General features: G+C 43.8%; 2 long non-coding RNA genes across 2 annotated transcripts; one reads left to right on the top strand and one right to left on the bottom strand.

Moving 5' to 3' along the window:
• Positions 1 to 27326, bottom strand: LOC121681922. Its single transcript, XR_006022351.1, has 2 exons — positions 27293 to 27326; positions 1 to 132 (listed from the first exon to the last, which is right to left on the bottom strand). It is a non-coding gene; the product is annotated as an uncharacterized LOC121681922 (long non-coding RNA).
• LOC121681920 lies at positions 43 to 21384 on the top strand. The gene is made up of 5 exons (XR_006022350.1): positions 43 to 130; positions 271 to 273; positions 2790 to 2798; positions 8980 to 8986; positions 21374 to 21384. It is a non-coding gene; the product is annotated as an uncharacterized LOC121681920 (long non-coding RNA).

Genomic DNA, 27326 nt, shown 5'->3' with positions numbered 1-27326 from the left:
AAATGTCGGGTTTAAATCGGGCTCGGGCTCATAATTACAGTTAATGTGTCGGGCCGGGTCGGGCTCGGGCACAATGTGCACGGGCTCGGGTAGGGTCGGGCTTGATTTTTTGGGCCCGATCTAAGCTCTAGTCTGATAGCCTACAGTTTTGCCTATACATGCGTGAGACTGAGATGCCTGTTTATTTGTTTTAAGTGCGTGCAGGGTGTGAGAGGGGAATCGATGCGTTTTGATTCCAGCTTGGTAGTTGTAGTCTGTGAAATTAAAAAGCACGTGTGTGTGAAGTATCCAAACAATGACACCTTCATTATGGCTGCTTTAGCAACACACCTTAAGCTAGGGCCTACTGTGTAGTGGGTCCCATTTAGAAGTGGCTACTTCATTCGCGCTTTCCTTGACTCATGGAGCTGCGTGAATTTGATTACAACTTTTCGCCACGATATGGCAGTTTAAGTCCTCTTGATACTGTAAGGCGTAAGCCATTGGTTTCCAAAGGAGATTTTATTTGTGTCGCCAGCATAGCCTATTGACAATTTATGTTGTAAATAGGCCTACCTTATAAGCCTACCTGTAGCTTAGGGCAGGTAACAGCTTTCTATTAGGATCTAGTTTGTTAGTTACAGTTTTGTCATAACTCCCTGATGCATTTTTGCATTTAGAATAGCCAGAGCGTGGATATCTCAATCGGAAAATTAAACAATATCGGGTGCCTATGGACTAGGCTGGGTGAACCCACCCTGATCTGCCCGCTATTTATTTTTTGATTTCTTTAAAGATTGAGCTTGGTCTGGTGAAAGCCAGACTAGCCATGGACCTCAGTTACACAATGCAAGGGAACATGAATCAGCTTATATTTGCACGAACAATAACGGACAACAGCTCTTCAACTTTGGGCCGTTAAAATGTGTATGAACAGTCTAGCGACGCATTTCATCAAGGCCCATTTGGACATGTCAGTTATTTGCACCACTGGTTAGATGTAAAACAGCATTTCGTTTCAGACTACTGTTACTTAATTTGTGCATTGACAATAAAGTATCACATGAACTAAAGATGACTAAAATCTTATGTAGAAGAAGAAACATTCACAAAAAATCCATCCATCCAAAAATGACCTTTGTTTTTGATAGCTGTTGAAAACGGCATGGAACTGACAGATGTTTTTGTTTATAAATAAATAAATAAATAAATAAATAAATAACATTATGCTGATACCTTTTGCTTTTCCCAAATACAATGTAGCCTACAGGTGTAAGTGACCTTTCATCAATCCAGTTGCAATGGATGAACTGTGATGAACTGCCCTACTTGTGATTGTTTAGAGATTTTAAAGGTTTTATAACAATGCTACATCTTCTTTGGCTATTCTACAATCTATTCACCTTTTCAGCACCAGTAGGCTACTTTCTGTGCAGCCTCACACACACACACTCAGGCATGCCAAACAAGCATACACAAAAGTTTCAAGAGTGGGGGATGGAGTAAAAGATGGAGACAAATTCAAGTGTGATTTATTTTCGCGGAACGGATGTACAGGACTGAGCGGCGGTCATATTTTGTACCGCTGTGCGGTACATCTAGTTTACCATTGTGTTTTCAATCACATTGCCATTGATATTCCATTTATATGGATGGCAATATCGTTCCATGACCACTTTCCATTCTGTTGTTTTGGTTTTGTTTTGTTCTATGGTGATTTGTCTCTTTTAGGCCTCCCGTAATTGGTGTGTTGTTGATCTGAACTGGCCTGAAGTGCTTTTGAGAGAAAACAATGCAGCAATCAGAGGAAGCTAAGACCATTATCCACTCGTAAGTGTTTAGATGACAGAGCATAATCTAATAGAACACTATACTATGCATTTACAACACCCTATTAGCAACATCATTACGGAATGGTTTCTGAGTTCCACTATGGTCCAGGGGTGGAATTACTGGAACATGGACATTCTAGAACTGGTTTGCCCTTATAGAAAAGCTGGGTATGACCTCCTTGTGTCATGTGAAAAGATAATCATTAGATCGTGTCGTAAAGGTTCAACCAACGCATTCACTATGATGAAGACTGGAGGTAGATTTTAGGAGACAGAAAATGATTATTAAGCTGAAATTCACAGCAAACTTTTCTCATTATCATGTGCATGTGTGTGAATGTGCTGTGTGACTTTGTGTGTATATGTGTGTGTGTGTGTGTGTGTGTGTGTGTGTGTGTGTGAGAGAGAGAGAGAGAGCGAATGTGTCTGTGTGTGTGAGAGAGAGAGAGAGAAAGAGAGAGAGTGTGTGTGTGTGTGTAAAAGGCACTGTAATAACAAATCATTAATGTTTATGGTCAGGGTGGGAAGCCAGCAGAGCACTTGGAAAATAGAGGCCAGATAGGTCATAGCGATGAATAGATGATAAATGGACCGACCCCACACCCCACCCCCATCCCCACATTAGAGTTCATCTCTCTTTCTTGTACTCGCCTCTTTACTTTTTTATCAGCAACTTTATGACACTCGGGTCATAAAGGTTGAGGTGGAGCGCTTCGGTGTTAATACCCGATGGCTCTGCCTTAATCAGCTGCTGTGTGCAATAGAACTCACTTCCCTAATGCATTAGTTATATAAAACAAGTAAAAACTGTGGGGTCTGAGTAAAGGAGGACCCTGGGCTACAGCATGCTGTAGGGATTCAAAATAGCATGTCTGTGTGCTTCTGTGTAAGGGGTCAGGGCTTTGCCACCCGTGTGTGTCTGAGCTTCCACTGCCTCACCCACACAGTGCCACGGGCACGTCTGCCTCACCCGCGCAGTAGATCAAAGTTCAAAGTTTTGTTAGTGCAGATTTCTTTTCTTTTCTTTGCCTGTTGACAAATATGGCCGATTCATTCACAGGGTCCATGGGCCATGCTAACATACAGTTTGCTTGCTGAGAGAACACACACACACACAAACACACACACACACACACACACACACACACACATATGCACACACATCAGACATATAAATGCACAATGTACACACCTGCCATGGTTCCATCAATTTCCCTTTCATTTTCATTCTATGCATTCCATTGGAAATCTATATGGCAAATCCCTTTAAAAAGAAACTTAATGGCAGCACTGAGGACACAATGATACAGAAAGCCAGAAGGACAAATGCTTTTCAAAGGGTCACCCCTCCCCCACCTCCTTGGTCCATTGTCTCTCCATCTCTCCCTCCCTCTCTTTCTCTCTCTTCATCTCTCTCTCCCTCTCTCTCTCTCCTCTCTCTCTCTCTCTCACTCACTCTGGTGCGCTCCTTTGCGCCCCTGCGTGTCAGCGGAGCGTGCAAATGCACAGGGCCAAGAGGTGCCAGAGGAAGCGTTTTAATAACGCATGGCGATGATGAATTGCTTTAATCATGGCCCTGGCTGGCCAGGACCTTCTGCGCTGCGCTCTAACTTATAATACAGGACGCGTAGAAGAGAATTGCTACTGCGAGCCTCATTGCGTCTCCTAATGTGAATCTCTCCGCGCACCGTGTTTCCATTAAAGGGGCGTGGCGGTCGTTCGGTGTCACCGGGCCCTGGCCACTTCATTGAATGGACGCCGGTCACGGCCCAGGTGGTGGCGGACTTGACTCTGGCACAGATTTGGTCCGGACGTGGAGCGGGCTCCACCATCAGCTCTGGGGACGGCTGCAAATTGAATAGTTATGTCAGGGTGTCATGGAGGGAGGGTGCAATGAAGAGAGAAGTGTGTGTGTGTGTGTGTGTGTGTGTGTGTGCAGTGTATGTGTGTGTGTGCGTGCGTGTGTGTGTGTGTGTGTGTGATTGTGTGTGTAATCTGTTAGCGTAACACAGCATGAAACAGGGTCAGAAAAGGGCAGGCCAATGTAAAGGATCAGGAGATGACTCAATGAGCTGTATGTCAGTGAGGCAGCTAAGCAACTGTGTGTGTGTGTGTGTACTGTATGTTTGTGTGTGTGCGTGTGTGTCTCTGTGTGTGAGAATGTGTAGAGAGTGCAGTATATGTGTGCGTGTGTGTGTGTGTGTGTGTCTGAGTGTGTGTGTGTGTATGTATGTGTGTGGGTAGCAGTAAGTGTGAAGTCTGATGGTGTGCTCTGAAGTGTGTCTGACAGTAAGAACATTAGGGGTTCTCTGTGATCTATGCGGGTGAAAGTGTTTTGCTGTCAGTTAAGTTACGTTTAAAAAGAAACTGTAAGTAATCTTGACTTGCACACACATCCCATCAGATTTTTTAGAGCAGTGCAGAGAGAAATCCCCTCTTTTTGGCTAAAACAGCCGTTAATATCCATGGGATTGTTTACGGGTTACATTTGGTGGCTCAACATATCTCTGTCTCTGTCTCTCTCTCTCTCTCCCAGCCATCCTGATAGATGGGTTGGTTAGGTCTGGCCTTCCCCCAGGCTGCCAGTACAGTGGGCAGTTAGTCTCCCAGGGCCTGGCACTTTTATGACTGCTGGTCTGATTGGAGAGGTGACTTGCTCTTATTTGGAGTGGAGTGGTACAATAAGCCCAGAGGTGCGTATTTTTTGTATTTGTGTGTGTGTTCTTGCATTTATGTCTTTTGTGTGTCGGTATGTGTATTTTTGTGCCTGCATATGTGTTTCATATGTTTTTCTGCTTGTGTGTGAGCTGAGGTATGGGTGCATGTCAGTTGTGTGTGTGTCTGCACATGTTTGGTGTTGTATATTAATGTCTCACACATATGTAATCCCATCTGGACACTGGGGCCATGGCAATCTATCATGTGTGTGTGTGTGTGTGTGTGTGTGTGTGTGTGGTTGTGTGTGTGTGTGGTTGTGTGTGTGTGTGTGTGTGTTTGTTTGTGTGTGTGTGTGTGTGTTTGGTTGTGTGTGTGTCTGTGTGTGTGTGTGTTTGGTTGTGTGTGTGTGTGGGAGTGGTCTGACTCCAGCCCTTTGCACTGGTGGAAATACAGAGAGCACCGTTTCTGCCACACACACACACACACACACACACACACACACACACACACACACATTTATACGGTGGAAGCAAGGGTAATCAATACATAAGCTGCCACAACTTAAGATAGAGAAAGAAAAAGAGAAAGATAGAGAAATAGAAAGAGAGAGAGAGAGAGAGAGAGAGAGATGGGCACACCAAAGAAAAGCCAAACAGCTTCTTTTTCTCCTATATTCCACCTCAGCTGCTGCTCAGGGTCAGGCGGTCAACAGAGATCTTGAATATGTAATGTTTTCTTGTCAGAAAAAATCAGATTCTTAAATTATTTATTTTTTTATTTCTTTTATTTAGGTGGTCTCATATGTGTGATTTCACAGCAGCATTCAATTAGCCCTTACCTGACCTTCAGCTGGGCTGGGTAACAACTACAAATAAGCACCAGCGCACGCAGGAGGCCAAACACACCTGAAGACAACTCCGGAGATCCCTGTGTGGAGCAAAGGCACTTCTGCTGAGAGAGGAAGAAACCAAACTACACAAGCCCATTCTAGCCCCAGCCCCAGGGCCAGAGCCGGAATGGCACTTCATTTTACCGGGAAATTACAAGTTCCAGCAGACCTTGGGGGGGGGGGGGGGGGGGGGGGGGGGGGCAGTTAAGTAAATATGTCTCCAACTACACTATCTGTAAGAACGACAGGTGGGGGGATGATGGGATGCGTCTTTACAGGATAGGAGTTAATATAGTAGGAATAGCAATGGAATGGCAATGGAATCATGTTATGATCAGTTGCTAGTTTTGCATTACATTATTTGTTCTTGCACGAGAACTTTGGCAGACTGGTAGCTACGTATGCATCAGAGTGAAATCTGGAGATGCCAGTAATTTCATTCATTAACTTCAGGAGAAAAAAAAATATGACTTGAATACTCACCAACTCCTGGCCATTTTATTTCTACACATAGCATAGCCTACCCGAGCTAGGCAAGATTGCTTCTAGTCTGCCACAAAACAGTGACAAGCCCTGTAAATGCACACTTCCTCTCCTGCATCTCTGCCAAATTTGAATGCTCCTCTACAGTAGTTTCTCTCAACAGGCCTATTTGCTCACTGAAACTGAACGTTAGATCTTCCATGTGAGGAGGACCCAACACACATTTTAATAATATTTTGTTTTCGAGGGCTTTTGAGATCCGGGGTTACTTTACAGTAAAATTAATCATTATTAGTCTATGTCTCCCCTGCACACATAACAGTTTGTTAGGGCTGTGCCACTGGAGGAGGGGCCGCTCATATACTCCCCATAATTATTGCAAATATAGACATGGTTGCGACTTCCAAACAGTTTTTGTGAGTGCTACTTTTGTTAATATTTGAAAAAAAAATGCGAGTACGGGGCTGCGACCACACAGCCCAGTGTGCTGAGGTGGCGCGAGGGCACAGCAAATGAACTTCAGAAATATTATATTTAAGCTCATGATATTCAGACCGGCCCAAAATGTACGGGAATCCTCCCGAAGCTCCCGATTAGGTACTGCCGCCTGCCCAGCCCCAAGATGACACCACCTGATCCTCTGTGCCCTCCATCTTTGTCTCTGTTCTGTCTTTTTCTCCTCTGCCTTCTCTATTCCTTTTTTTTCTGTCCATCTCTGTCCATCTCTTGGGGAACATATAGGCATACAGGCCCAGTTCTTCATCAGAAACCAGAGCTGACTCTGATTGCGATTTAGCTCACAAGTGATAACATTAAAGATGAAAATACTCCATCAATTAGAGAGGGCTATCCTCTCTCTCTCTCTTTCTTTCTTTCTATCATTCTCTTTATCTCCCTCTCACACTCCCTGAGTTTCTCTTCCTCTTTCTTCTCTGTCTCTTCCTTTCACTCTCTTCTCTCTTTCTGTCTCTCTCTGCATTCTCAGGGCCCTCTGGTAATAAATAAAACTGGATTGATATGATTTAAGACTGGGAATGCTGTCAGTGGCGGAGACTGGGCCCACTCCCTCCTTTTGAGTGACGTTTTTGTGGCGAGACATTATGCGTCTCCAAAACGCCTCTCAAATAAAAAGCTTTTTTATTCATGAAATAGGATTATTCATGAGGGAGATATCACCCCCCCCACACACACACACACTCGAAGTTAGCACTCTACCATCCCTGCCTCAACAGCCTCTAAATTTCCCTTGAAGACTGAATCGGGGGTAATTTGACAGTCAGAGCCACTTCTGTCAGCTCCCATGGATGGGTACTTTGAAAGACAGCTCTTGATTCGTTTGACAGACAGCCAGTTTACCACAGGACATAAGAGAGTGTGGGGTTAGGACTACTACTCTGGAACCAATCTCACCCGCGAGAGGAACAGGACAGCGGTATTGGAATGTTAACAGCTGATTTCTGTTGTAATTATTCTTTGAATTCCACATGACACTGAAGCCATCTTACTTGGAGTGAGTAATGGAGAAGTAATGAGAAGACCTGGATGTGCTTAGTATGTATGTCTAAAATTACAGTGGATAAGATGTATGTAAAATATACATCTACATACACTACCGTTCAAAAGTTTGGAGTCACTTAGAAATGTCCTTATTTTCATCATTAATATTGTAAATGATGACTGTTGTAGAAAGAAATGCTGATCTGTAATGCAATATCTACATTGCCCATTATCAGCGAATGTTCCAAAGGCACATTCTGTTTGCTAATCTGATATCATTTTAAAAGGCTAACTGAGAAAACATTGGAGAACCGTTTTGCAATTATCTAAGCACATACTGTAATCTGAAATCTGCTGCCCTGATTAAAAAAAAAACAATGCAACTGATCTCAGCTGGTATTCTGTCTTTAATGGAGTGGAATGGAAATGTCTAAGTCAGTGTTTCTCAAAGTGTGGTCCGGGGACCACTGGTGGTCCGCAAGCTATCCCAAGTGGTCCGTAAGCAGATGTGGTAAAACATAATATAGATGAGTTGTTTGCAATATTGAACCAACTTGTATGTGAATCCAAACAGTTCTGCAACACTGCCTATGTAAGCTATGCCAATTTAAATCATGAATCCTCTGACACAATAAGCAAGGTGCAAAGACAATTAGCAAGGTGGTTCAGTGAGTAGGCCTATTGTGTCTATTAGCTAGGTGGTCCGTGATGTTTTTTTTACTGGTTAAGTGGTCCTTGGTCTGAAAAAGTTTGAGAAACACTGGTCTAAGTGACCCCAAACCTTCGAACGGCAGGGTATGTTGTAGACATCAGTGCTCAAAATGAAGTAAACTAATGCCAGTTTCCTATGGTTATGGTATGGTTTCCAATGGTTACTTTTCATATGAGTCTTGTTCTTCATTAGACACCATCTCTGGTCAGTCCTTTTCATAAGGAGACCCTTAGGAAACATGGAGGAATAGGAAGATAGACTTTTATAATATCTCACAAAAAGGCAATTTGTTAATCACCACAATAGAGTGGCTCATAGATTTTTATTTTGAGATTCGGCCAAACAATTTGTGATACTGAGATTGGCCAGTGGTGATATGTATATAAAGCATACAAATGTTTTTTCCTTCATCCAAAGGGTCAAATACTTACTGTGAGATGTCTACAAAAAAGTAAAATGCTGCACATAGCCTTGATACCAACTCAGTAGTTTGAGCCAGATTTCTGAGAGCAGTGGGGACATTGATCCAGGCCAATGTGGAGGCGTGCAGGTTGCCAGCTTTCCATCGATTTTTTGCAAGAAATCGCCACAATTGACCTTTCGCGAAGTCCCGCCCCCTTAGTTACTGTTGCTAAGTCCGACAGCTAAGACCGGCAAGTACACAGAGTTGACTAGAACTTCAATGGTAGCTGTAAGCCTGTCTGTAAAAGTTACAACCTAAGAGGCTCTTTTACAGAGCCATGGACCTGATTTCATTTAGAATCCGTTGAACAACTCCAGTATGGAGACACATGTATAAAAATTAATATCTTGGTTTGTTGGGTGACAAACTTAGACGGGGGGCGAGTGGGACTCACTGATATTAATAGCTAGCTGTGCTAGATAGACTTGCATGCATATTGCTAGGGCACCAGGTCATGTCATGTAAGGAACATGGTACTGCAAATAAACGGAAACATAGTCTACATTGCAGAGCGACTTCAACTTTATTAATTTTTGGTGAATAAATGTTACACTACTGTGCACAGCCCCATGCTTTTATGACGAGGCTATGCTAGCACGTTAGCAGCGGTTAGCTAACTATGCTAACCTTAGTCGTTTACGAGTCTCCTCTAAGTGACAATCATTTTATACATAATGCTGGCAGTGCTGAGAACAATAAACAATCTTCTTGATCTTACTTACATTGAGTTAACTGTTTGGCTTAATTCATAGAGTGGTGGAACACTGTTTCATTGTGGTTTGCTAAGGAGTAAGTTTAACTCTGCTTAAAATAGGGGAGAGCTGGGAGGAGATAATTTAATCTAATTTAACATAATAACAAAAAAGCATAATCAAGATTGAAAGCCATTATTCTGTGTATCAGTGTTGCGTTAATCCCACACATGTCGTTTGGTCGTCCCTTTTCCATTTATATCACTATACAATCCCATAAAACCGGAAAAAATCACGGCTTCTAATGCATTTCTATGGAGCCATAAGGTGAAGCTGTCGGACTTTATCTACATGTGCGGAGCTACTGGACTGCCATTGGCTCATCCACGTTCGATGGGCGGGGCTTGCGATAGGTCAATTATTAACATTGGTTAGAGTTGGGTTTGTACTTCTTGACAAGTTCAGTTGTAACTTTCTGATAACATTTCTAGTTATTTTTACACATACAAAAATGACTGATGATCAGTGCTAAAGTGTCCAATAGACAACTTAAAGGTGCAGTCAGCGATTGCGCATGACATCAAATTTGTTTATGTTTGTTTTTGTATTTAGCAGACGTTTTTGTCCAAAACAATGTACATTATATTTTAACCAAGGACCAAACAAAACACACCAGAGAGGTAGCTCACCCCTCCCTTCAGCATTCCCAGATAAACTCCACGCAGTGGTTTACTTTTGTTTGGGGGACAAGCCGCCCCCACTTTGTTTTATTCCTGTTTTCAGAGCATGGGCTGCCTACGGAGACCTTTTTTTACAGTCTACTCACAGGATGGGCAGTGTACAGTGTACCAAAAGATGTATGGGCTTGAAATCACTTACGATTGCTGATGGTACTGGTGCAGCTCGGTCAGATATCAATCCTATTTGTGGAAACATTGGTATGGGTGCCTGTTAAGACTCTCATGAATCAGAGTTTGTTTGTATGTGTATGTTGTAATATATCTATTCCTTTTGTTGTTGTTGTTGTTGTATGTCTTGCTGTTGGGTCTAGAGCCTGTAATAAAGTTTATATATGTACCTTTAAGAATTGATCACTAAACTATTATAACCTAATTGAAGAAGCTATGTGCATCATTTGCATACCATTGTATGAATGACTGCCTAACACATAATTAATTACACTGAAAAATCAAATTAAGTTATTAATTACTTTGAAACTATTTGCTATGGATAAAGGTGCTATCAGTTGTCTATCAGTACTGCTTATGTCATGTAGGCCTTCATTACCAAACTAATTATGATATGGATAGTCATTGGTAAAAACAATACAACTGTTGTTTATGTTGAAACTAACCATCATCTTTGTGACCATAGGGATTTGTGAACAGGTCAAAATATTTTTATCTGTTTACTGGTCACGTCAGATTCTATGGCATAATTTGTAAGTCAGGGGAAAGATGAAACATTTTCCCTTAATGGTCTGTAAAGGGATCTTATACTTCAATAGAAATGTTTTTTTTTTAATACAAAAATACTGTACCTTATTTTGATTTGATGGTGTGCCTGCTGTACATTATAGTCTCTCTCTCTCTCTCTCTCTGTCTCTATCTATGTCTCTCTCTCTTCAATGCCCAAGTCTTTGAAAAAGTATGGTTTGTTAGAGGATCCCTGGTCATTGGGCTATGAGGGTTTGATGTTTAAGATCTAACAGCTTTTTTATGCCTAAGCCTGCGGGTGCATCACTGATGTGAATGCTCTTTTTCACTCAAATGTTGCAGAGGCTGTTCAAAAGTAAAAAGAAAAAGTATCTCTCTTTAGAGTAGATCATACATAAGAGGGAATGTCTCAATGCAAAGAGATGTGTGTATATCACTGCATACATCTGAACAGCTTTTTCTTCTGATGCATGTGGTGCACTGGGGCCACTTATGTCATGACACAGGCCACGAGATGGCACATATGCTGGCTTTGCATAACTCCACTAAAGGGGGCGACGCCCCATCCCGCATCCATACCCACCTCACCCAACCGGAGCTCTCTGAATTGACCCCAAGATTATACATGGCGGAGCAAGATATTTCATCTGGAGCCACGGATCGTGTGGGGAGCGACTGTTCCATTGAAGTCTATGGCCATAGCTCAGAATTTCCCCACATATGCTTAGGTCTTGGTTCTATAGAGTTATGAATGTGAATTCTGGGCACGTTTTCATGATCCTCAAACCCTTCTGACCATTTCAGGTACATTTTTAGCATTTTTGAGCATTCCAATCTAGAAAAAATCGACCTTACATAAGGTATGTGCCTGTTATTTATTCTGCTGCTGTTGGCCAGATGCTACAGTATGCTCATCAATACGTCAACGACACACCTCTTTATGCAGACAGGACTCAATCCCCATTTTGCGTCCATAGACAGGAACTACGACAAGCTATCTTGCTCCGCTATGCATACTCTTTGGTTGGCACCGCTGGGGGAGTGCGGTCACGACCCTGCTGCTGAGAGGCTGGGGGTCCCCGAGTGGCAGCCAAAGTAATTACAGCTCCAGCTCCTCACACTGCAGTCGTAATTAAGCCCTGCACTTCACCAGAGACACCCAGTTATGGCCGCAGTAATTAAGCCCAATCCTTCTCTGGTCTGCGCGTGCATTGTGGAGACCAGTCGTCAGAGACCAGTGGATGAGGATCTGGCCCTGATACGGCCCTGATACGGGTTGTCTGGATTTGTGCCACGCAGGGCCAAGATCTATTGCCAATCCGCTCCAACGTCAGGCTCTCTCTAGATGGCTTTTGTTCAGATGAAAGCTGCCCCTCCCCCATCACCATAACCCCAGATGTCCTTGAAACTTTTGTTCTGGCTGCGTATCCGAGATGGTCTCTGAACCACTTCTGAGGAGGAAGAAAATAACTTAATAGCGGAGATGGTGTGTGACTTGTTGAGAGAGGAGAAAGGGGGTTAAGAGATAGGAAGGCTGTGGCTAGCTCAATAGATCTGTGCTTTTAGTACAGGAAGCCAAAGAGGAGAATACCTTTTTTAGACACTATTGATTTGTGTTATGCTTGAGAGAGTCATTTATTATGAAAGCACATATTTTTAAGGTCGGCACTTAACTAAGGGTCCACATAAATCATGTTCTTGGCATTTCACTCTCCCTGTTTTTTTTTAGAAATATATCCGGGAGAAAAGCTCTGCCCTTGCTGTTACTGTCCCTATCATTTAACCGTTACCAGACTCCAGAGTGAGTGGCGGCTCCATCAAACGCTGGGGTCCAGGAGAGAGCTGGTTTCGAGGCTGGCTGGCTGGCTGGCCTTCTCCTGAAGAGGGAGGAGAACTCTGGACGTATCAGCTGTCCGTCAGGCACTCCCTCACATGAAACGCTTTAATTCAAAAGCCATGTATCTTCCTAGAGAGAGAGAGAGAGAGATAGAGAGAGATGGAGAGAGAGAAAGAGACGGATGGAACGGGGGTCAACCAATAGCTACATCAAAACACACACACACACACACACAGACACACACAACCCCCCACAAAAAAAGCAGTGAAAGTTTCAAATCCGCTGTAATGCTTTTAGTGATAGCGGGCTTCACAGAGCTGGCAGAGTCTTTAATTATGGGCGGCTGTGCCAGACCGAGCAGCTCTCATATACATGGCATTAATTATTGAAACACTGTAAAATAAATAATGAACTCAATTGCACCATTTGGGTGTGGGTGGGAGCTTAAATATTCATGAATTCAATATTTGTAATAGGAAGTAAGTCTCTGCGTTTTGCAGGATAAAGAAAAAAAGGACTCTCCCTGCGGTTATTAAGTGAGTTAATTTGTAGTAAATTCTGGATAGTCTTGCGGTGGAAATCGAGAGGCAGCCTGTACAGTCCATCAGCTCGGTGTGCCACACTGCGAGAGTGAAATCCGAAAGCCTAACAAAGTGGACCTCCCACTAACAACAAACATTTCCATTAGTGCTGAAGCACGGCGTGGCACGCAGGTGCAGAGAACAGATGGGTGGGTGTCGCACTTACAAAAGCCTCCTGCGCAAACCAGTGCTGCTAGATCATGCTCTTGGACAGGAAAACACGAGCCAAATGCCCATCAGGGGAGAGTGGAGAAAATCACTCCTTTAACCAACTGAAAGTATGCTAAATGCTCACAGAAACAAACTGAAAACATAACATGTTGTTTGACGGCTTCCCTCGTTATGTGTGTATGAATCTATCTTCATATTGTCCACCAACCATTGATGCAAACAATAGAATGCTAGTGTCCATGTGCACTGATGAATTTCTCAGACACAGATACTGTAGAAATCTGGGGTATTTCTGTATGTATTCTGATGTGTTCATCTGTGTTACTTTTGTGTTACTTCTGTATGTAGTAGAGACGTGGAGAGGTGCATGCCATTGTTTCACTCCCTAGTTCTAATCCTTAGGCGCCTGTGTGGCTGCACATAGCATTCATGCATGATATGGTCTGCATTGGCTTCATGTCAGCAGTGATCACATAACTGTGTGTGAGAACACAGCATCTTCAGTACGTTCAGAGCATACCTGTCAGCACTCCCGTTTTTCCCGGGTTTCTCCCGTATTTCAAGGTCATCTCCCAGCACCCTCCCGTTTTGTTATTTCTCCCGGAAAACTCCCGTAATTTGCATGGCCATCAAACTTCCTTTTAAAATCATTGATCCATTCAGGTTGCCAGATTGTGTATGAAATACACCCTACACATACACGATCACTTAGTTTCAATTTCAACCGTTTTGTCATAGGCTAAAACTTGGCAACCCAAAATCCAAAAAAGGAAGCGGGTGCCGACTGCGCAGCCTGAGTCTCGTCGTAAGCAAGTGGGCTAGTTGAATGGCCTACTCCAGAACTAGCTGTTGTGAAATTGTTGGAAATTGAACATAATCCATACATCACATAAACTGTTATTGAGTGTTGTTGATACACTGAACTTGTGCCCTCGGAACCAAATCTGACAGCAAGCAGCTTTGGAGTTTTGGAAGTAGACTGCAGGCAGGCAGCTGGCAGATACATAACTGGCATGCGTAAGGTAAAAGCAACGACCGAAATGCAGTGTTGAAACAGTGTATGAAACGTATTAAATATGCAAACACAGATCCGGTATAAACACTGACCCCCCCCCCCCCCCCCCCCTCCGAAAAAGAATCTCCTGTTTTTGGAAAGCTAAATGTTGACAGGTATGGTTCAGAGACTGAACGACTGTGCTGGCGTGGGTGTAATTCAGAGTGTAAGCTAAAAAACCCATTACATTGCATGAGCATGTTGTGTTGCTTAGTGGGATGGTCCCACCTGAAAGTCTTTGCCCTGGGTCTGGATTAATGCTGTGAATACATAGCTCATCCTTGAGTGTGTGTGTGTTTGAGTGTGTGTTTGAGTGTATGTGTGTTTGTGTGTTTGTGAGAGACAGAGAGAGAGAGTGTGTGTGTATATATACATGGGTATAGAGTGTGTGTGTGTGTGTGTGTGTGTGTGTGTGTGTGAGAGAGAGAGTGTATATGTGTGTGTGTGTGTGTGTGTGTGTGTGGTGTGTGTGTGAGAAAGAGAGAGAGAGGGAGAGAGAGAGTATATATATATAGATGTGTGCATGTGTGTGTGTGTGTGTGAGTGAGTGAGTGCACATGCATGTGTAGCTATATTGGTCTCCTCCATCACATGTGTAAATAGGCTGAGGTGGAGCGTGAAATGAAAGGCGCAGAGACAGAGGGGCATGAAATGGGGACCAAAGGGAGGAAATGGGACATATCTATCCTTCGCCATGGCGACTGGAAGGAGTGGGGAAGTACCCACCCACCTGTCTGCCTACGACAGACACACACACAGACACACACACACACACACACACACGCACACACTCTCTCTCTATCATCATCATCATCATCATCAGTCCTCCTCTCTGTCTTATACCTCTCCTTTTGAGAAAGAGTGAGATCACGGCCAATCAAAATGCTTATGTACCAAACCCAGCTTCTCATACTGTCTCTCTTTTATCCACAATACATATCACTCACATACACACACGTATAGTATAGACACACACACACACACACACACACACACACACACACACACACACACACACACACACACACACACACACACACACAGTGTGTCTCTTTTATACACAATACACATCACTCACATACACATGCACAATACTGTACACTGTACACATTCAGTACACACTCTTTCTCCCTGCAGAAATGCTTAGATCTACTGCATAGCTCAGCTAGCAAGGGACTCTCTCACAGCACTAACACTATAAGTGTCACAAGATTATTATTCATGAGTGTGTGTATGTGTGTCTCTCTCTGTGTGTGTGTGTATATGTACAGTATGTGTGTGTGTGTGTGTGTGTGTGAGAGAGAGAGAAAGAGAGAGACAGACAGAGAGACTGAAAGCTGCACTTCCCAATGTTAAAAAACCCTATGAATGATTCTGGAAATAATAAAGTTTTATTCTTATGCAGTTGAGTATTTTAATAAGAAAGACAGCGTTAATGTCTCTCCATGAAGTTGTGCAGGTCCACTGGGCCTTTGCGGGGCCCTATAAAAGTCTTCATTATTCTGTTAACTCAGCTCAGGCTTTTGAGAGCAGGGCTGCGTAAATCAGCTGCGTCCAGGTCTGGTCAGCCATGGCCTGCGCAGCCTTGTTAAGGCTGGTAAAACCCTAAGTGCCCATGATGGGCCAGTTAATGGCTACACAAGACGCAAAGTGTAATAGTGTGTCCTGTATAAAAGGCTGCAATGGAGGGCTGTGTCCAAGCCAGTAAAGGTAAATATCGCTGTGTGTGTGTGTGTGTGTGTGTGATTGTGCTTGTTTTAAAGAGTTTGTTTGTTTGTTTGTTTTCCAGACTATGTGGGAGCAGGCTTTGGTTCAGCATGGGGATGAATGTGATTGCGTCACTGTGCATTCATGGGTAATTCTGCTTGTGTGAATGGAACTGACTTTGTGCTGTATTGTACTGCATGCTTGCTATCCATTATAACTGTTTCACAGATTGGGTGTGTGCAAGTATGTAGATGTACCTCACTGTATGTATTTTGTAATTTGTGTTGATCTCTGAATAAACACTCATGTGTGAGTGTGTGTGCGCGCGCGTGTGTGTGTGTGTGTGTGTGTGCCATGTCCAAGCCTCAGAGCTCACTTCCTCCTCTCCCCCTCAACTGTTGTGATGAGGCGGAGCATAGCATCCACACAATTAAAACATCCTTTCAGCGCTGAAGGCCAATACATCAGCCTGATGCCCCTGCACAGACAGCCACATGCGTTTGCCAGCACTGCTGCTATTCAGCCTAATGATGGTGTCCTTCAACTTCACTGCAAGCCCACAAATACACACACGTGCACACACACACAGGTACACACGCACAGGCACACACACAGCGATACATGCACGCACACAGACACACACACACAGACACAAACACACACACACGCACGCACACACACACACTCACACTCATTCACTCCCCACCCTGACCAAAAGCAACCCCACGCCTCCCTGTCCGTGTTTATGTCCTATCAACCTATGCATCATGCTGAGAGGAGGAGAGAGGGAACAGGTCTCTCTCTCTCTCTCTCTGTTGTAAGTGTGTGTGTGTGTGTAAGTATAATGCATGCATGACCTGAGAGTACTATCAAATAATAAAAAAAATGGACCTTGATGCTTTGAAACAACACAAACAAAATCCTCACATCAGTGCTTCAACAGATTTAGGAGTCTTTTGGCACAAACTCCATTTGGAATATAGCAACAATTAGCGGATCAGAACAGAAAGAAGTCCATGACTATAAGATATGGAAAGATTCCATTTGAAGAGCTTTATAAATTCAAAGAAAATCCATTAACCATGCCAAAAAAGAAAGTCTTACATAAAAGCTGTATTAACTAGAGCTACCAAATTTGCTCTAGACAGCCCAATTAAATGATCAGAGCTAAATCTCTCTCTACCTTTCTGTCTCTGTCCCTAGATCTCTCTTTCTCTCCATCCCTTTCTCTCTCGCTCTCACTCTGATCACCCTCTCTCTCTCTCATTCTGTTTGAGAGGGCTAGAGGAGGCGATATTATGCACTGTCCCAGATGCTATTAGACACATACACACACACACACACGCACGGATGCGCACGCACACACTCACACACTCGCACCACTTCTACCAATGACCGCTCTAATTCCACTGCTGCAATACTTGCTGATGGTAGTCTATTAACTGTGGTGCTGTTTTCAGAGAGAGAGAGAGAGTGTGTGTGTGTGTGTGTGTGTGTGTGTGTGCGTGAGTGTGTGTGTGTGCGTGCGTGTGCGTATGCGTGTGTGTGTGGAGGGGGTCTGTGGGGAGGCCACAGCTCTGTTCCCCATCATTATACTCCAAAGCGTGGGTGTGTGTCCTCTGTCTCTGGAGACCCCACTGAAATGTGACTCCTGTTTGTGCTCCGACTACTTAATGCACGTTAGAGGAGACACTTTTGCGCTGTCTCTCACTGCACACTGACCCTTTCAGTAGGTGTCATCCACCGCACCTGCCTGCATTCACAAACACTGAAACTAACACCAAAACGTCTCCATGCAGCAGAAGAGTCGGTAACACTTTACGGAAAGGGTACATGAATTATCGTGAATTCATGCATGAATTAATTCATGATTTGTATTTTTTTTTTTTCATTCCTTAATATCTTATGAATTATCATTATGAGTTCATAGTCTCACCAAACTAACACCAAGACGTCTCTGTGCAGCAGAAAAGTCTGCAGTGCTGCTGCTCTCTCTGCCATGAAGAGGAGGAGGATGTTTGGAAAAGAAAAGAGAGAAGAACGTGGGGAGGGAGAGAAGAGGGGGTGAAAGCGGCTGAGAGGCGGCGAAAGTCGTGTCGTTTGTCAAGCGAAATGACACGCTCGCAGCGGCGAGTGTCGGGGCTGGCGAGGCCGACGGTGACGTGGGCTGGTGTTGGCTGCCGCCGTAACGGGGGGTGACGATGATGGACTCGGCGCGTGGGAGCCATCCAAGGCGTCAGGAGCAGAAAGGTCACGCTCTCGCCTGCAGCCGTTCATCACCAGCGTCCGAAAAGGTCACGCCACGCCGCGTCGCTCTATTAGCCCCCGTCCCTAACGCTAATGCTAGCGGCCTGTGATGACTCAGCAGCCTTGACACCTCCAGAGAACTGGAGACTCCTGCAGCAACTCACAGACTCAGAGAGAGAGAGAGAGAGAGAGAGAGAGAGAGAGAGAAATGAAATGTACAGGGGGAAGGAGGAGACATTCTTTCTTTCAGCTGTGCTCCTTTACCTGAGTGTGAGTGGAGGTGTCTGCCTGTGCATGTTTATTCATCTCCATGTGTGTGTGTGTGTGTGTAGAGGGCAAGTAAAAGGGCTTTGAGTATCTCAAGGTGGGGGGAGGAAGAGATGAGAGGAGATGAGAGGAGAGGAGATGAAAAGAGAAGAGTAGAGAAGAGAAGAGAAGAGAAGAGAGGGAGAGGAGAAGAGAAGAGGAGAGGAGAAAAGAGAGGGAGAGGAGAAGAGAGGGAGAAGAGAAGGAGAAGAGGAAAATAGAAGAGAAGAGAGGGAGAGGAGAAGAGGAGAGGAGAGAAGAGAGGGAGAGGAGAAGAGAAGAGAGGCAGAGGAGAAGAGAGGAGAAGAGGAGAGGAAAAGAGAGGGAGAGGAGAGGGGAGGAGAAGAGAGGAGAAGAGGATAAGATAAGAGGAGAGGGGAGGATAAGAGAAGAAGAGAGGAGAGGAGAGGATAAGATAAGAGGAGAGGAGAGGTGAGGATAAGAGAAGAGGAGAGGAGAGGAGAGTAGAGGGGAGGATAAGAGAAGAGAAGAGGAGAGGAGAGGGGAGGATAAGAGAAGAGAGCCTTCACAGGAGATATCACTGTTTAGGCCCCATGGAGAGAGCATAGCCCTTACACACCAAAGCAGACTGACACATTATCTCTCTCTCACACACACACACACATAACACACACACACATAACAGACATACACACACACACACACACTGGGCAGTTTCAGCAGACATCTTACCAGGGTCTCACTTGGCGCACCAAATAACACCCCATCTGCTGTTTGGAGGAAGTGTGTTTGAGACTAAAAGGAACTTCACACATACACACACACACACACACACACACACACACACACGCACATTATGAACTGTGAATAAATAAACAAAAGTATACATTAACCAATGAATAATAAACATGTAGTTTGTAGTTACTGTTTGAAAGAACAGCAGTGACATCAAAAGAAATGGACAATCCCAAGTGGAAGATTTGTAGACCCACAGGAACAGGCTATTAGGGAACAAGCAACTGCGCTGAACTAGTAGAGCAAGGTGCTAACAACATGGCTACTGTATGTCAGTGGAGTACGGAAGTCCGACTAGCTAATTTGCATTCACAGAGTGTTCAGACCCTTTCACGTTTTTCATGTTTTGTTCAGTCTCAGAGTTGTAGTATTGTCAATTATGCTACTTTTTCTGACTATTTACTTAAAGGTCTCATCTCATCTTTTTTCATTAATTTTGCCATGGTCTCTAGTATTAATGAATGCCCTGTGAGCCGGTTTTGGTGAAAAAAATGCTCTCCTGCGTCTATTTCATGCTGTTCTAGTTTGGTGGGGAAGGTGGGAGGGGAGGAACGACAGGATTTGCCTCTTGCTCATGAATATTCATGACATGTTAATGACCTCGCCTCTGATTGGCTAACAGTACTGTGACGCTCCCTCCAGTGCGTCCTCATCCGATTCTGCCTGTGCTATGCTCCATATTCAACTTTACAGTGCTAAAACTCGAGTCAAAACTGTTGCACAAAATGTCTTTGGAGATACAACTTCATGTGTTTGATCCTAGTATCCGAGTAGGAAGAAGAACCGCTTTCTGATTGTTTGTCGGTGAACGTTGGTTTAATAGAATGGTAACCATTGCATGTCAGCTTAAAATTTCTCCTAAAAGAGGTAAACGTTTGTGGCCATCGTCCTCTTGCATTCAAGTAATAAACAGTTGGAAATGTTTTAAAATAAAGACCTATTTCTTTACACAGTCAAAAGTCTTTGCAATCTTCCTAGTAGATATTTTACTTCACAACACAGGTTATAAGCACCCTAAATGCAGTTCAGCCACTGACCAAGCCTGCTAATTGTATGCTATCGGAATAGATAGTTATGGTTTGAATTCCATGATACTATCATTGAAAGACCACTTGGTCATAGCCCAATATATATATAGATCTAAATGCAAACACACTTACCTACTCCTAGCTATATTTCGCTGGAATGGCACCAGAATGCCTATAGAAGCAGAGAACGTGTGCTGCAAGACTTCTCCAGTAATGAGAACTATGGCTTTGATAGCCTACATTGGCAGAGCTTAGCCTACTCAAGTTGTTTTCTGTCACATATGACCCTTAGGAAAAAGTACTAGGAGTCTTATAGTATAAGACTACTATAGAAAAACTATAGCAGTTATAGGATATTATAGAGTTATTGCAGTATGTCCCAAAATACATATTCCTATAAGATTACTATAATATTTTGTCCCAAAATACTATAAGATTCCTATACTACTTTTTCATAAGGGGATTGCTCATGTGGTCAACACCAGTACCCCTGTTGTCTGTATGACCCTGTACCCAGGATTAGAACCAGTCTGCCTTAACATAATGTACTCCCTTCAAAATGCACTAAACATTCGACTATGGCCCCCTGTGAGACAGAAGATATGAAAGGTAAGATAAACCTTTAGCCTAAAAGGGACAAAAACTGATGCAACTCCTAAAACAAATATACAAAACAGGTCCATTTTCAATAAATAGCTTTATTATATTTACATACAGCAGTGGTACTCAAAGTGTGGTCCGCAAGCTCTCTCAAGTAGATGTGGTAAAATATAATAGATGAGTTGTTTGCAATATTGAGCCAACTTGTATGTAAATCCAAACAGTTCTGCAACACTGATGTAACCTACAATATGCCAGTTTAAATCATATGAATCCTCTGACACCATAAGCAAGGTGCAAAGACAATAAGCAAGGTGGTTCAGTGAGAAGGCCTATTGTGTAATATACTGTTGAAGTAGGTCTACTGTTTTTTTTTATTTTGTTTAAATTATTATTGTTTAAGTGGTCCTTGGTCTGAAAAAGTTTGAGAAACACTGACAAATAGTAATATTGCAGTCTATTAAAATAATGCAAACACAAAACAAGACCATCCAAACTATGCACAGAATTAACAATGTCCTTTTTGCCAGACGATGCAGACATCTGGCCTACAGATCCTTTGTAAGATGGTGCTGGGATTATTTAGGGAAAAAGGTCTGAGTTGTTGTTTCGGCTTGTGTTGTCCTGGGTATCCGAAGGGACAACACACAAAACACATTCGTTGGCTGTGATGATTCTATTACATTGCTCATTGATTGCACTGGGCCATAGGTGGAGCCATCAGGTGTTATTGTGGAGATGTCACTTTCATCCTCCTCCTCCTCTTGATCAACCCTAGGTCTTCTAGCTGGCCTTGGATGAACAGGCTTGATGGGAGTAGAGGTAGCAGGCCCCCATGCCCATGGTGTATCCTAAGTGCTTGTATCAATACTCATACTTTTCATGAAGTATTCTGTTTGGGTACCTAAAGTAAATAAATGTGTATTACTGTCAAGTTACAAGATACTAACAGTACACAGGACATTCACTATCTCACACAAAACTGTACTGGCACAATGGAAACAAAAATATTTTAGTGACTGTGGTAAGGTGTATGATGTACTAAGTAGCACACCCACAAGAAGACATTCAGTAGGCCTAATATCAATTATATCTGTTATGCAATTCATGGGTTTCATCAGGTCCATTTACACAGGTGTATTAATCAAGCACCATGCAGTCTGCATTCATAATCGAAGTACTTGATTTTATACACCTGTGGAAAGTGACCTGATGAAACCCATGAATTGACTTTCCCAAACATTGACGAGCACATAAGAACCTGTATTAGCCTACTAGAAAAAGACTTCTAGAAACTAACTAGCCTAATAGTGCACGGGTATTGTGTGATTTTCCCTGTTTAGACTAGAACAATACCAGTCCTTAGTTGAGCATAAGATATTGTTGCCAATATTATTATTTGTGGTTTAGACGCTTAGGTTAGAAGATTATAGGTTCAACAAGCTAAATCTCTGGGTAGTGTGGTCATACAGTTTCTTATGAGTGTAGCTACACCAGGCACGTAACTGAAGCATTTTGTTCGCGTTGCGTCTTCTGCAACAATTAGCTTCCAATAGGTCTAATAGTAGCTACACCTGGCGCGTGGCCTGTAGGCTACGTTCAAAAAAATAGACCATTCCTCTAATGGATTTTACCAGAGCCCTTCCTATTAGACATTCTCTGATTTTACACGTCGCCAACAGAACACTTCAGTTAAGTGCCTGGTGTAGCTTCCTGTAATAGGCTAGCCTAAGCCTAGCTTGTGCCCTTTTCATGCATGCTAACATGAAGAATATGAACATGCTATTTTGTAACAGTCGTTCAGTCGTCGTGACGGTACAGGTCCAGTTTTTTTTAGAACATCGATGCAAAACCACTTTCTAACTGTAGGCAGGCACAGTGAGTGTGGTCGAAATGATTGGAACACAGAACTAATGTTGCACTATACTTCGGTGGTGGTGTTCCAACGATAAATTCCAACCATTTCTTCCTCAACTCTTCTTTCTAAGGCAAGACATGCAACATTGATGTGTTATTGCCACAAATAACACAGGCACGAATTTGCTCCGCCATGTTAGCAACTTGCTGTTAGCTCCTACTAGCTGCAGAGAGACAATCTCCTGGCCAAAATCTTCCTGTCTTCCTGTGGGCGGTCACAAGCCAAGGTGGGCGAGGCCATGAATAATTGTTTTCCCTGCGGCGTCACAGGGAAGGGCCTTTTCTGATTCGCTTGTTTTTCCGTGTATTTCCTTTCATTGGCTAATGCGGGCAATGGGGGTAGAAGATCATTTTCACGTGCAGCATGCATATGCACCTTGGAGTGAGCTATAGTATTTCGAAAGGAACAAGTATTACACGGTTTCTCGGTGAATGAGACCTTTAAGACCCTTATTTATGACACTTGCATTCTAACTGTAATGCCAAATTTAACGCAATATAGTTACTTTCCCTGGTAACTAATTAGTGAGTTTGATCCAGCAAGCCCACTATTGTTCGTGTTTACCTACCTACATATATCCATGTATGCATGATGTTATGTTGAGTATGTGTTAAAGTGTGTTTACCTACCTACATATATCCATGTAGGCTATACATGATGTTATGTTGAGTATGTGTTAAAATGTGTTTACGAGTGAGCGCCTCCTCTGCTCTCCTCCACGGCCCTCTCTACATAGACTGGCGTGGGTAGCTGCCGTTGGCGTTGGCGCTGGAGCTGCTGTGATTTACTGTAGTAGAGGGCAACTCTGCCAGCCTTCTCTTCATCATAATTATTCCCCAGGCCTTGACTCTCTGTACTGCTCTGTCAGCATCACACATTTCTAAACACACACACACACACACACACATGCACAGACACATACACACACACACACACTCTTAAACACATACACATACAAGCACATACACACACCATATTCATGAATACACAAGAACTCTCTCTCTCTCTCTTACACAAACACACACACACACATAGACAGAAGCTCACCCTGGTCCCCGGCATGTGTGCAGTATTTATTTTGAGGCCAGGGTGCACACGATAAACAGGTCTTATGTAAAGGTCATGCGTCTGCTCTGGCCTTCATGTGCATCCGAGAAACAGCGGAGCTACAATGGGTCCACGCTGCACCAGCAGCCCTGTGGAGGAGCCAAGATGGAGTCCGAGCGCAAGCAGCTTCTTCTTTGGCGGAGCCACCGTGGAGCTGGGTGGCACCTGGGCCAGATCAACCTCACGGCTGGCACGGAGCGGCGGCAGCGAGAGCCAGATGAAGTTGTTGTGCCTCAGACGGGGGCGACTGCACTGTTGCGATACACACACACACACACACACACACATTCACACATACACTCATACACACATTCTCTCTCTCTCACACACACACTTAAGACAGGCTCGCTGGAGCACAGTGAAAATGTCGGCGGAGATTTTGCTTTCTTTGTGTGTGTCACCATGGTAATGCGATTTTCCCCCCTCCCGCGCAGTTTGAGTGACAGCTGTTGCAGGGCCTGGCCTTGGTTTGTGTTCGCCCAAATCGAGCCGTGACAGGGACATGACAGCAGGAGAATACCATTCTCCACACCGCCACACACATCTCTCTCTCTCTCTCTCTCTCTCTCTGTGTGTGTGTGTGTGTGTGTGTGTCTGTGCTTCAAGTCATGAGTTTTAGAGTGAAGCACTCGCCCAGTGCTGCCTTAGCCGCAGTCAGGACAGATGAACCCCAGATGTCATTGTGTGTGCACATCTCCAGGCTGTGTGTGTGTGTCATTGTGTGTGCACATCTCCAGGCTGTGTGTGTGTGGGTGTGTGTGTGTGTGTCTGTGTGTGTGTGTGTGCCATTGTGTGAGCCCTTCTCCAGGTGTGGACACAATCCCTCCAGGCCAGGTGAGGTTTAGCGGAGGGGAAATAAACTCTTCTCACAGGAGTATAAGAGCAGACAGGGTTGGGTTAGGCACCTCGTCTTACTAAAGCCCTTCCCTGTGAGCCATGGCTGGTTATGGGGATACAAAGAGCTCCACAATCACAGATCCTGATTGGATCCTGGTGCATTGCATATGGAGTAAGATTGTTGAGACTTCCTGCTTTCAAGTTAATTCAGAATGACAAATCAGGATAGCCATACAAATCCAAATTGCAGCACAAGAACAGAGCCATTTGTACAGCATACATTTCACTGACACAACTCACATCACACTAGCTAATCATAGCTTTGTCACTGTTTCTCTACGGTCAGATGGAGTTCAGCTCCTCTATCAGAGCAGTACTTGCACTGTTCTGTTTTTACACACACACTCCTCTGTGTTGCTCACTGCCCTGGTTTGCCCGTGATGTAAACTAAACTCCATTTAAGCCTCCTTTGCACATCAAGAACCTCTCCAAGTTTGGAGGAGGTGATGGGGTCCCTCTGAGGCTGCTAGTTGGTGCTGAATTCCCCTATCTCACTTTGCAGTGTTGTGTGTTCTGCCATCTGCTCTCTTTCTCTCTCTCTCTCTCTGTGTGTGTTTTGTGTGTATGTGTGTGTGTGCTTTCACTCAGTCTGTCTTAGGGTACAGTGGGTGTGGGCAGGCTCTGTCTTAGTCCCATCACAACAGGAGAAGCTTTGAGGAGAAGTGTCTGACATGCTTTCGTCAGCACAGCCTTCTGCCATTTACTCTTTGTGTATGTGTAAGTGTGTATGCGTGAGTGTGTGTGTGTGTCTGTGTGTGTGTGCCTGTGTGTGTGTGTGTATGTATGTGTGTGTGTGTGTGTGTGTGTGTGCCTGTGTGTGTGTGTATGTATGTGTGTGTGTGTGTGTTTCTGGTTTTCAAAGAGAAAAGTGATTTGCTAGTCTTTGTAGTATTTCGTTGCTATTAACTAGGATTTATTTATTTATTTGGAATACTTAGAGGGCTTTGTTACTTTTCATCCCTTGAATTTACACAAACACTCTACCCCCATCTCTCCCACTTTCTCTCTCTCTCTCTCTCTCTCTCTCTACCTCTCTCTCTTTCTCTTTGTCTTTAATTTTGCCCCCTCAGTTGGTTTGAAGCATCTCGCTAGTAAACAAAACTACAGTCAGCAGGGGAGATAAATGGAGAGAGAACACACAACCAGTGAGTGAGAGAGGGAAAACAGAGAGGTAGGTGAGAAAACAAAGAGAGCTATATAGAGAGAAACAATTACGCGTTGAGCTGATGTGAAAGAGCGAAGACGAAGGAGGCTACCAGTAACTGGGTCCCCTGCAAGTTTTTAAACCTTTGAATTGTTGACACAAACTGTTTTCTTTCCCCCCCCCATTCTCCCGTTGAAGCGCTCTTTATTTATTTCTTTCCTTGTGGCTGCTCTTTGCGGCAGGCGAGCATTATTAATTGGCCAGGTGCTACTGAGAGAGGATGCCTCGCCAATGCCTTCCTGCCAATTAAAGAGCACCAAGCCCATCGTTTGCCTGGGTTAAGTAGGTCAGCTTGGCCTCTCCAATTAGAGAAGGTGAACCTGGAGAGAGAGAGACGGCAACCAGGTCATCCAAACCAAAGCCCACGCTGTTTGCTTTCTCTTTCTCTCCGTCTCTTTCTTTCTCCCCTCTTCTCTCTCTCCCTCTTTCTTGCTCTCTATCACTTCCTCTCTGCTGTTCTCTCATCTCACCTTCTTCAATCGTTTTTAGCAAACTCAGAGTGAGGGGAAAAAAAGATCATAAGTGCGTTTTTAAATGTCAGAGTACATAAAGGGCACGCAATTGCAATTTCTATTTCATTCTCATGCACCCGATTGGCAGCATGTAGTGCAGGTAGCCTGCTGTTAAATACATTCTGGCCTCTTAAAATACATAAGGAATAAATACATTCTGGTTTCTTAAAATACATAAGGAACTCTTAAAATACATATTGAAATACATAAATCCTGGCCTATTAAAATACATAAGGAATAAATACATCCTGGCCTCTTAAAATACATAATGAAATACATATATCCTGGCCTTAAAATACATAAGGAACTCTTAAAATACATATGGAAATACATACATCCTTACCTATTAAAATACATAAGGAATAAATACATCCTGGCTTATTAAAATACACGAGGAATAAATACATCCTGGCCAAGTCCTAGCTTTAGCTGAGAACAGCGGCCCTAGGTTAGCATCATGCTGAGCTCCTTTGATGTGATTGGAACCACAGTGCCACATTTCAGTACGTTTGTGTGAGTGATTCACGCTCTGGTGCTGTGTTCATCCCGTCCTCATGCACATGTCTTGGTCCTCAGGTGAACTCCTTCAGGAGCTGTAGTGTGAACTTTGGGAGAGTGTTGCACGCACACACTGTAAAGGGTAATTATCTTTAGGTCCATAAATCACATGTATGAAACAGGTCCAACACATGTGTAGATACGTGTTTCTCCCGTGTACACACACACACACACACACACACACACACACACATGCACACAC

This window comes from Alosa sapidissima, chromosome 14, assembly GCF_018492685.1.
Source record: "Alosa sapidissima isolate fAloSap1 chromosome 14, fAloSap1.pri, whole genome shotgun sequence".
Taxonomy (NCBI): Eukaryota; Metazoa; Chordata; class Actinopteri; order Clupeiformes; family Clupeidae; genus Alosa; species Alosa sapidissima.
The sequence above is the reverse complement of the archived record's forward strand: the minus strand, read 5'-3'. Positions and strand labels throughout refer to the sequence as shown.